General features: G+C 39.8%; 1 pseudogene; it reads left to right on the top strand.

The window, feature by feature from the left end:
* The first annotated feature begins 1,888 nt into the window (after window positions 1-1,888).
* LOC114213007 (centrosomal protein of 19 kDa pseudogene) lies at window positions 1,889-2,384 on the top strand (annotated as a pseudogene).
* The last annotated feature ends 9,193 nt before the right edge of the window (window positions 2,385-11,577 follow it).

Below are 11,577 nucleotides of genomic sequence, written 5' to 3'. Positions count from 1 at the left end.
AATTCTGACTTATTTGATTCAATACCAATGTGAAGCTCAGTTTCCTACACAGGTCATTCCACATCCCCCTTGGTCCATCCTCCTCACTGTGGCCAGAGTAATTTTTTCAAAATGCAAATAAGATCACTTCGCTTCCCTGCTACCGGCTGTTGCACAGCTTCTTACCCCTCTCAGGGTAAAATTTAAAGGGTTCCTAGGACTACTAGGTGTTGAGTGACCCAGGGAATAAAAGTATTCTGTTTTTTCTTGCCAAGACATTTTGGAGGATTTTTAATTGATGCTATTTTCCCAGAGTAGTTACAAATAACTTTGGGATGCTCTCTATGGTTCTTCACCCTTTCTTATTTTCTTCCTTTCTTCCTCTCTGCTCTACCCCTTTTACTGCCAGAAAGAGAGTATATTGTATTGAAGAGAGAAGTTTACTAGTAATTACATTACTTAGTTTTTTTAGTAAAGTAATAACGTATATTGGTCAATATACTGGAATATACAGTATATTCCAGTATATTGTTTCCAGTATATTTCCTACCTTTCTCAAGCATTTTCCTAAGTCATTTAAACCCTTCATAAATACAGTTTTGATTCTTTTGTAATATCCTATGATGTGAATGCACAAGGATATTTCCCTATTTTTTATTTTGTGTATAATTCAGAATTAATGGAAATCGAAGTTAGTATTTGTCCTAAAATGTAGCTGATACCATAAATCCACAGATAGAGATCATGATACCATCATGAATTTTTTTTTTAATTATCAGCAATTTGATATTAGATTTGGCTATTGAAATTTGGGTTTACATTTAAGCTATCCCTAATGTGTGGTGGCCAACCAAATATCTTTGTGAGTAGATTTAATTAAGCAATATTTTAAGGAGGAGACTAAGGCTATCTAACCAGAAAATTCTGTTGATTCCTCTTTCAAGAGATACCTAGAATTCAGTCCTCACCACCAGCACATACATCACCTTGGGTCACTGTAATCATTTTCTCACTGTTCTCTCTGCTTCCACTCTTGTCCCTAAATGTTCTGTTCTTTATAGGACACCCAGAGTGATTTGTTCCAATATGAGTTAGGGCACTTTTCTCCTCTGCTCAATACCTTCCAACTGACACCCATCTAATTCAGAGTAAATGCCTAAGTCTTTGAAGGGTAGGTTTCCTGCTGTATGTAGCCATATCTTGAAGGCAGTAGGCACACTCCTGCCTTATGGCCCTTGAGCTGTCGTTCCTTTTTCTAGAATGCTTTTTCCTTAGTAGTCACTAGGCTTGTTTCCTCATCTTGTGTTTATTCAAATGTAATTTTTCCTAATGAGGCCTTCCTTAAGTAACATTTAAAATCATAATCCCCCTGCCCCTCTACATCATAATCCTCTTCCTTGTTGCTTAATTGTTTTTTGTAGGATTCATCCTTCTAACATTCTCTATAATTGATTTGGGTGTGTTTTTGTTTTGTTTTGTTTACTACTTATCTCCCTCTCCCCCCATTATAATACCACCTGCCAGAATGCAAAGCTTTTTATTAGTTCTGTTCACTACTGTATTCCCAGTGCCTAATATAATGCCTGGTCCATAGCTGACCCTTGATAAATATTATTTGAATGCATGAATAAAAGTTTTCTTCCTGGAAAGCAAGAATTATGTTTCTTATAGAAAAACAATGTTAGCTATATCAGCAAACTGGCTAGCCCAGTGGACTGATGTAATCCCTAGAGTGGTGGACAAAATAAAATGTCCTTTATGGAGACCCCCGACCCTGGATGCAGTCCTGCAAGTCATATCAGGGAGCTCCCTGTCTCCACCTCCACCTCCACCTCCACTTCCAGCAGGAAGTCATTATGTGACTCACACATTTTCATTAGATTTCCTCTGATTTACCTGAAGTATATGTGTGAGAGTGATGTGCACTGCCAAGAACTGTGGAATTAGGTTCTAGCCTCCAGCTATTATCTTCATCTATGACAATGAAATGAAGAGGAAGAGTTGCCAATGCATCATGCCAGTCCAAAAATTTCAAAGTTTTCAGACTGCAACAGAGCTGCTGAAAAATTAAAGAATCATCCATGACACAAAAATTAACTTGAACAAGTGTCCCTGAGGCAGCTAGAGAAGTTATTCAGGTTTTTTATGAGGTTACTTGTGGGGGCAAAGTTTAGTTGAGAAAATGGAACAAATTTCAACAGGAAATAGCAATTGATTCTGAGGAAGATCTGAACAAACTAGATGAAAAGGAACTTGCTAAAAGAAAGAGCATCATGGATGAACTTTTTGAGAAAAATTGGAAGAAGGATGATCTGAATTTCGTTTATGACATAGAAGTTGGGTTCCCTCAGGATGAACAACTGCAGTCTTGTGGCTGGGACACAGAGTCAGCTGATGAGTTCTGATATCAAAATCTCACATGAATTGATTGTGCTAGCAGAAAATCATGTTTATTCAAAGGATGTATGAACATGGTTCTAGAAAAATCTGTAAAGAACATTAAATGTACATGTTGGGTCAAGTTTGGATGGACCAGGTTACTTTTTTTTAATTTTTTTTTTAAGATTTTATTTATTTATTTGACAGAGAGAGACACAGCGAGAGAGGGAACACAAGCAGGGGGAGTGGCAGAGGGAGAAGTAGGCTTCCCGCCAAGCAGGGAGCCCGATGCGGGGCTCGATCCCAGGACCCCGGGAACATGATCTGAGCTGAAGGCAGATGCTTAACAACTGAGCCACCCAGGTGCCCTGACCAGGTTACTTTTCAAAACCAGGACATGTAGAGTATCTATTGTGTAGTTGTATGAGGAATATACGAAAACCAGAATATAGGAATCTGCCTTTAAGGAGCTTACAATCTAATTGGAAGATAACTCAAAAACTTGTGAGAAACTAATTAACAGAATTAGGCAGCAAAAAGATTAGAGCCAAATGCTTGATGAAGGTTAAAGAGGGTCAGAGCCCAGATGACCATGGGGTAGAATAGTCAGGGAAGAAGAATGTGTCCTTTAGTAAGATAGGACTTTGGCTGCTCCTCAAAATGATAGTGTTTGGATAGAAATTTATATAGAATTTCAGATGAGAGAAACTGGGAGAAAAAAAAGGAGGGTAGTGGTAAAGAGATAGGGATTAGAACATTTTATTTGAGGAACAGAAAGCAAATTATAGTTTGGTAAGATTGGAGGGCATGTATGGTTACCAGAGGATTATCCTGTGTGCAATATGTCTTTATATGTATTTAACTCTGGAGTGGGAGAGTAGCCCTACTGAATGCCCTGCAGCTGCAAGTGGATGTCATTTGATGGACAGCAGGGGAATGCTGCCGCTCCAGGATCAGGAGACCTGTACTAAAGATATTCTGAAACCCTGAAGCTCTTCCCATAAATAAAGAGGTTTGTTTGTAAAATGGGAAATGTAGACATAACGAACGAATAATAGGCATTTCCAGTTTAGGTCTATTCATGAGTTTGGATCTACAAAGAGAAGATCTTTGTTGAACCAGGTTATATGTGTACAGATACATCTTATTAGAATATTGTTTAATTGGCAGATATTCTATGTTTTCTGCAGGGAGATTAATATTAAACTGTAAAAATTATTCACTCTTTCAAAAAAAAAAAAATGTCCTTTATGGCTACTACCCATTCCAAGTGACCTACTTTGCAACACTTGGATTTTAGGAATGAAGAATGTTCACAGAGGCAGACTTTCCAGACATGCCCTTGACTGACAGGGAGGATTTTTTTTTTTAAGATTTTATTTATTTGAGAAAGAATGAGTGGAGGGGAGGGGCAGAGAGAGGGGGAGAAGCAGACTCCCCACTGAGCGGGGAGCCTGACTGTAGCTTGATCCCAGGATCCTGGGATCATGACCTGAGCTGAAGGCAGACACTTAACCGACTGAGCCACCCAGGCGCCCCTGACGGAGGATTTCATACAGAATTAGGGATTTGCCTTTCCACAGAGGCATCACATGATACATGGTCCTAGATGAAGTATGTCTATGTTCAAATAAATGAAGTAAACTGAAGTCCCTGTCCTTCAGGTGCTTATTTCTGTTTCTCCTCTCCTGTGAAATGAGAAGGAATAAATTTTTTTTTTTTTTTTTTTTTTTGGCTGTAGCCCAGATGACCTAGCATTGACCTTCTAGTTCTCACTGATAGCCACAGTAGAGCAAGGACATGGAAGCGTTGACAGAACACAAGGGGCAAGCAGTGTGCCCGTATGTGCCAGGCTCTGGGAGGCTGGTGAGGGCAGGATGCAGAGTGCTGCCCTCTCTTCCCACTCTGTTGCTATCTCTGAGGGGATCCCTGGCTCCCCTGTCTGGTGAGGACTTCCCATGCGCTGACTCTGTCATAACCAGATATTCTCTCCACCCCAGGCTGGAGGCTCCTTCCTCTTCATACCCTGAGGCTGGTCCAGATTCTCTGTAGGGCTGGAAAGGGCCCCTTGTGGTAAGAACAAAAGATAGGGAGAGTGCTGCCCATCCCTGAAGTTGGGAGTGGCCTAGTGAGTCAAGGTTCACAGCCTCCAGGTAGGTGTGGAGTGATGGTGACAACAGTTGTTCTGGTCCTAAGCAGGATTTTCTGGTTTAGGTGGGAGTTTGCATAAATGACTGATTTGAAACAATGCTACAGGGCTCAGCCAGGGACAGACTTGGTAACTAGGTCAGGTCAGGTTGGAAGACATTGTCAATCATTGATTACTCTCAATCATTGATTACCCAATTTATCCCGTGAGTGCCCAGAACACTTTCCTTGTAGTCTTACAAATCTTGGCATTCACTTTGTCCCCACCAGCTGGTATGATCAGGGGCAACATGGAACAAAGCAAGAAGGATTCAACCCAAGCAGCGACTCTGTTATGACAGACTGAACTTTTCATCTTCCTATAATCCAACATTCTTTTACTTGCTATTTGGGGTCCATAAATTTTAACTCTAAATAATTTTATCTCCCTTTTTTCCTGCTTTACCTATGTGTACCTATTCTCACCACACACCAGTTTCTTTCATAATATCTTCCTCTTCTTTCCTATTTTAAAACCACCACTCTTGTCTTGGCACTCAGCCATCCCCACCTCTTTATTGTGCTAATCCGTCTTTGGAATAGTGGTTCTCATTGTGTGGAATAGTGGTTCTCATTGTGTGGTTCCTGGACTAGTAGCATCAGTATTTCTTGGAAACCTGTTAGAAATGCAAACTCTCAGTCTTCATTCCCAGACCCCCTGGATCAGAAACTTTGGGGTGGGGTGGGGCTGGGCCCTCCAGGTGAGAACCTCTAAGCCACTGATGAACATGATAACCAGATTCACCTGCTAAAACATTGTCATCAGTTGCCCCCTAGCTCAGACATCTTGAATGGTTTTCCATTCCCTACAGGATTCAGTTTCAATTTGTCAACTGCTATCTTCTGCATTTCCTTTGCTCCAGTTGGACTCCCATCTCCGTGTTCTGACATTTCTGCCATTCCATGCACTCCTCTCTCCATGCTCTCCATACTGAATCATATCCTTTTCGTCTTCAGCATCATAACCCAAGTCTGTGTCTGCTGAGCCCAGCCCAGACCTCTCTCCTCTCTCTGAATTTATTCTGGTCTTACACACTTTTATGGTCTAATGCACTTATTTATCCCACCGTGTATTGACAACCATTATTTTATGTTTATGGATCTAGTTTCCCCAAATAGATTATAAGCTTCCCAAGGTTTTATAATATTAAACTTTTTAACATCACACACACAATGCCTGATTCCTTTCTTCTACTTCATATGAGTCTAACACTGGCCTGATAATAAGAACACCTGGTGTTATTTGTGAAAAACAGATTCTCAAAGCCCCACCATAGATCTTCTGAACTAGATTCTTCAGGGTAAGGTCCTAAAGATCAATAATTTGAATAAGTACCCAAATATTTCCCATCATGAAGCATGTTTGGGAAAGATGGCTATAAACAGTAGATGCTCACATTTTGTTTTTTTTTTTTTAAAGAAGGTGACTTTTTGATTAAAAGAACCAAACAGGAAAAGAGCCCTTGTTAGATATCCCCTGTGAGCACTTGATAAGTTCTTGCTGAATGCCTAAATCTGTAAAGGGGGTTGAAGAAAAACAATCAAGGAAGGTGAATGGGGTTCAGACACCAGGAGATAGCAGTGGGGTTGGGAGCAGATTTGGGAAGGGGAATGACAGGAAAATGGTGCAAGTGGACAGTCTGATTTAAGTGAAACCTGTCTTTCCTGGAAGGGGCATGCCGCCCTCATGACAGCTGTTGAGTAGGAATCCCAGTAGTAAGGTGGGCATGTGAGTAGGACTCAGGGGAGAGGATAATGAAGTAAAACTCCCTTTTATTGTGTCTCACTGTGAGCTGAGTGATTTTGACACTCATGAGCCACCAGGAGCCAGGAAACTGCTTTCTCCCTAAATCATACATTGCAGAAATACCCCCTAAAAGGACTGTCTTGTTTTTAAAACAATCATTGGCGGGGCACCTGGGTGGCTCAGTTGGTTAAGCAACTGCCTTCGGCTCAGGTCATGATCCTGGAGTCCTGGGATCGAGTCCCACATCGGGCTCCCTGCTTAGCAGGGAGTCTGCTTCTCCCTCTGACCCTCTTCCCTCTCGTGCTTTCTATCTCTCATTCTCTCTGTCTCTGAAATAAATAAATAAAATCTTTAAAAAAAATAAAACAATCATTCAGGTCAACCTGTGCCACTTCTTACATGAAGAACAGTCCAGAAATCAACTTGCCCAAAAATGCACTGCTGTTTATTTTCAGAGAGGAGACTGGAATCTATCTTCTGACTCAACCATCTGACTTCTGACTCAACTATCCTTGGGCTCTCTCTCTTTTTTTTAATCTTTACAGCGTTTTTAAAAAAATAATTATATATTTTTTAAGAGTCTGTATTTTATGAACCTTTAGACAAGAATAATAAATACCTAACCTGATCCCAAATTTTCAGAAGTGAGACCTAATCCTAAAAAAATATTAATAATGGAGATGAAGTGAAATAATGATGAAAAAGTCCCTATCACAGTGACTGGCATATACTTGGCCTTTAATGCCTGTGTAGTTTTGGTCTTTGAATGCTAATTTACCTCACTGGCAAGCTCATTTCCATTGTTTACATAAGTAAGGGTATTGGCTTTGGAGGTATTCAGATCTGAATTTGAATCCTGGCTCTGTCACGCACTGTGTAATTTTGTGTATAATTGCTTAATCTCTCTAAGCCTTGGTTTCTCTACCTACAAAATGGGAATGATAATACCTTGCATAATTGCTCTGAAGAGTAAATGTTAGATGCTTGAAAGTGCTTAGCACAATGCCAGACATTTAAGAAGTACTTAATAAATATGCACTGTTTTTATTATTGATTTGTAGCAAAACTTTAGTCCGATTAGTACCTTCTCATAAAGAGACAATCATGGAAAGAGAATGATGTCTGAGCCAAATACCAGTTTGAATCTTGGACCCACCACTTACTACTTGTGTGATCTTGGAAATGTCATTCAAGTGTTCCATGCATTAGTTATCCCCATTTTACAGATGAAGACTCTGTACCTTCTCTGTGGGGTCATTGTGGGGAATGAATGAGTTAATATATGAAAAGTGCTTAGTATAGTGCTTGGTACAACATAGGTACTCAATAAATATTTGCTGTCATTAATATATTTCTTCCTATACTTACTGGCCTTGAGATTTTGTTGAGTTTGAAGAGATCTCTTCCCTTGGCAAGACTAAACTTGGAAAACTCTTTCCTTTTTGTCTATTTCTATATTAGAGTTTATACCTGATGGCCTATTCCTCCAAGTCAGTCATTTCATCCCTTCATTTCTGCCTCTTCAGGTGGGAGGAGCCCTTTGCCTGATGGTCAGAAAATAATCAACTATGCGTGAAAGGCATGGTCAACAGTAAAGGAACAAGAAAAATGCTGGAAATATATCAGATGTTTAGAACACTTTTGAAAATGAAAAAACTAGGCACAATTTTAAGGAATATTAAAAAGTTAGCTGATACAGACAAAATAGAAACTGTGCTAAAATCCCTTGAAATTAACCCCATTTTCCTGGCACGTGAAGGAGATAATATAGCATCTTTCCGTTTGCCCAAAGGTAAGTTCTTTTATCTGTTCCTTTCTTCTTTCGGTATTCTCAACAAGTAGTCCTGAAAATACTCATTCTGACCTACTTCCCAATTGATCCAGTCCTGTCCCCGTTAGGACTCTGTGAAGCCCTTTCTATGATCAACTTTCCAGAGCATTGGCATCTCCTTATCTTTGTGTAAGGCAGTCACACTAGTTACCTGCTCCTTATGGCTCCCCACTTCTGCCTAGCGGCAGGACTGTGGTTCCCTAGAGGTGTCCGCCCCTCCTCCAAAAGTTCAGAGGAGTGGCTCTGTTCTCAATTCTAGGGGTTAATCCTGATCGGCTTAAGTCCAACTTGGTGGTCTCATTGTTTTGTCAGTGATTGGTTTAGGCCTCAGTGTCTATCTTCTGGCAAATGAAACATGAAGGGAAGTCTGCTCTGCTGGGGGACGCTAGGAAATATGTCTTTGGTCTTAGAAATAAATTCATGGGAAGAAGCGGTACCTGTGTTTCTTCTGGATGCAGTTATGTCGGCATTTAATTTCAAGCAGCAGCTTTCTTGCAACCATGAGGAAAACTAAAAGGGCAGACCACGTGGGTGGAAAAATCATGGGTCCTTGATGATTAGAGCATAAAGTTAATCCAGAAGTCATCTTACTTTGGGAGTTCTTGTTATATGAGATAAATTTTCCTTAATATTTAAGCCATGCTGAGTTGTATATTACCTGTTTTATGTGGCTGGAAGCATTCTAAATAACACACAAGCCCTTGTTCTGCTTATTAGACAAAGACATTTTCTCTAGGCTCCATAACTTTAAGTTCTTTTAACTCTGTGAAGCTGCCCAGAAAGTCCCAGCCCAAAATAGCAGTCCTCTCCTCTGAACTTTGTTCATCCCTCTTTCCATTTCTTCTTATAAATGCAAGATCCTCTGATAACTTTTTGGAATTCTTAATTTCTGGTACACCACCTGAAAAACACAAACACTTTAACATCTTTTTTTTTAAGTTCATTTTTTAAATAATCTCTGCACCCCACGTGGGGCTCAAACTCATGAACCCAAGATCAAGAGTTGTGTGCTCCTCCTACTGAGCCAGCCAGGCACCCCTAACATATCTTTGGTAGTATTTAGAATAGAATGAGAATACTTTTGGCCTTTACAGTCTACACGTTGGTTTGTACTAATTTGCATGATTGGCAGTATGTTTTAATGTAAAGAGTGTAGCTGGGGGTTGACCCACTTGACTCCAAGCTCCATCACTTACTAACTGCATGTTCTCAAGCAACTTGCTTAATCTCTCTAAATTTGTTTCCTCTTATGTAAAATTTGGTTAATAATACCTCACATTATTTTTGTGTGTGTGTGTCTATCAGTATTTATTTTTTTATTAACATGCTGTATTATTTGTTTCAGGGGTACAGGTCTGTGATTCATCAGTCTTACACAATTCACAGCACTCACCATAGCACACACCCTCCCCAGTGTCTATCACCCAGCCACCCCATCCCTCCCACCCCCCACAACTCCAGCAACCCTCAGTTTGTTTCCTGAGATTAAGAGTCTCTTATGGTTTATCTCCCTGTCTGTTTTCATCTTGTTTCATTTTTCCCCTCCCTTCCCCTATGATCCTGTCTTCTTTCTCAAATTCCTCATATCAGTGAGATCATATGTACTTGTCTTTCTCTGATTGACTTATTTCACTTAGCATAATACCCCCATCCATGTCATTGCAAATGACAAGATTTCAATTTTTTGATGGCTGCATAATATTCCATTGTGTGTGTGTGTGTGTGTGTGTGTGTGTGTGTGTGTGTGTGTGTGTACCACATCTTCTTTATCCATTCATCTGGTGATGGACATCTGGGCTCTTTCCATAGTTTGGCTATTGTGGACATTGCTGCAATAAACATTGGGGTACAGGTGCACCTTCAGATCACTACATTGTATCTTTGGGGTAAATACCTAGTAGTGCAATTGCTAGGTCATATGGTAGCTTTATTTTCAAATTTTTGAGGAACCTCCATACTGTTTTCCAGAGTGGCTGCACCAGCTTGCAGCCCCCCCCCCCCAACAGCATAAGAGGATTCCCCTTTCTCTGCATCCTCACCAACATTTGTTGTTTCCTGACTTGTTAATTTTAGCCATTCTGACTGGCGTGAGGTGGTATCTCATTGAGGTTTTGATTTGGATTTTTTCATTTCCCTTTTTCATGTGTCTGTTGGCCATTTGGATGTCTTCTTTGGAGAAATGTCTGTTCATATCTTCTGCCCATTTCTTGACTGGATTATTCTCTGGGTGTTGAGATTGATAAGTTCTTTATAGATTTTGGATACTAGCCCTTTATCTGATATGTCATTTGCAAATATCTTCTCCCATTCTGTCAGTTGTCTTTTGGTTTTATTGACTGTTTCCTTTGCCTCACAACATTATTTTGAGATTTAAATAGAACAATTAATGTAAAATGCCCAGGACACAATGGACAGTCAATGATGCCATGTATAGCACTTATCCAAGTGTATCCAGATACACAGCTTTTTCTTAATTTATATGTGATTGCTGAAAAAGAAAGCTCACCTAAAGAGGGCTGTCAGCAGTGGGAAGTGAGAGAAGTGGAGAATAAGAAGATATTTAGAATCATCTCACTGAAATTCTCATTGTCCAAATGAGGAAAAGAGGTCTAGAAATGTCCTAAGATTTACCCCAAATCTTATTGCTCTTTGGTGTATTTTAATGACACAAATGAACTTCTTGCCCCAACACAAGTGGTTTGATGACTAAGATACACCTGTTTTCCCACTTTTTCCCTTTTGCTTGCATTTAGACTTGGATCAGGCAACAAAGAGGGAGATGTAAATGTGAAACACTTTCAAGGCCAGGCCTAATGGAATTGGGTAAGAGAGTACCTGCCAAAAAAATTACCAAAATATTACATTATCCTACTGCAGTAGGATAAAAATTGGGAATGGGAACAATTTACTTACCAAAGCAAAGAATAAGGGAAATGAGGATCGTCTCTATTCTAATTTTGATATTAGGATAGATGTTACAGTCTCAGCAATCAATTAATCTTATTTTTCTCATCTATAAATGCCTTTGCTCCCTAAAACATATTTTTTCCTTGTTATTTGAAAAATCACAATATAACGCAACATATGTTAAGAAAAAAGAAAAAGAAGAAGATAGCAGGAGGGGAAGAATGAAGGGGAGTACGTCGGAGGGGGAGACGAACCATGAGAGACGATGGACTCTGAAAAACAAACTGAGGGTTCTAGAGGGGAGGAGGGTGGGGGGATGGGTTAGCGTGGTGATGGGTATTAAAGAGGGCACATTCTGCTTGGAGCACTGGGTGTTATGCACAAACAATGAATCATGGGACACTACATCAAAAATTAATGATGTAATTTACAGTGATTAACACAATAAAAAAATAAAAAATAAATTAAAAAAAGAAAAAAAGAAAAATCACAATAAATAGGGGAGAAAGAGTGGAAGCAAGGAAAATAAGTGTGGTTTGCCTTGGTA

This window comes from Eumetopias jubatus, unplaced genomic scaffold (genome assembly GCF_037043125.1).
Source record: "Eumetopias jubatus isolate StellerSeaLion01/CBP00866 unplaced genomic scaffold, mEumJub1_p1.0 scaffold_6, whole genome shotgun sequence".
Classification (NCBI taxonomy): domain Eukaryota; kingdom Metazoa; phylum Chordata; class Mammalia; order Carnivora; family Otariidae; genus Eumetopias; species Eumetopias jubatus.
The sequence above is the reverse complement of the archived record's forward strand: the minus strand, read 5'-3'. Positions and strand labels throughout refer to the sequence as shown.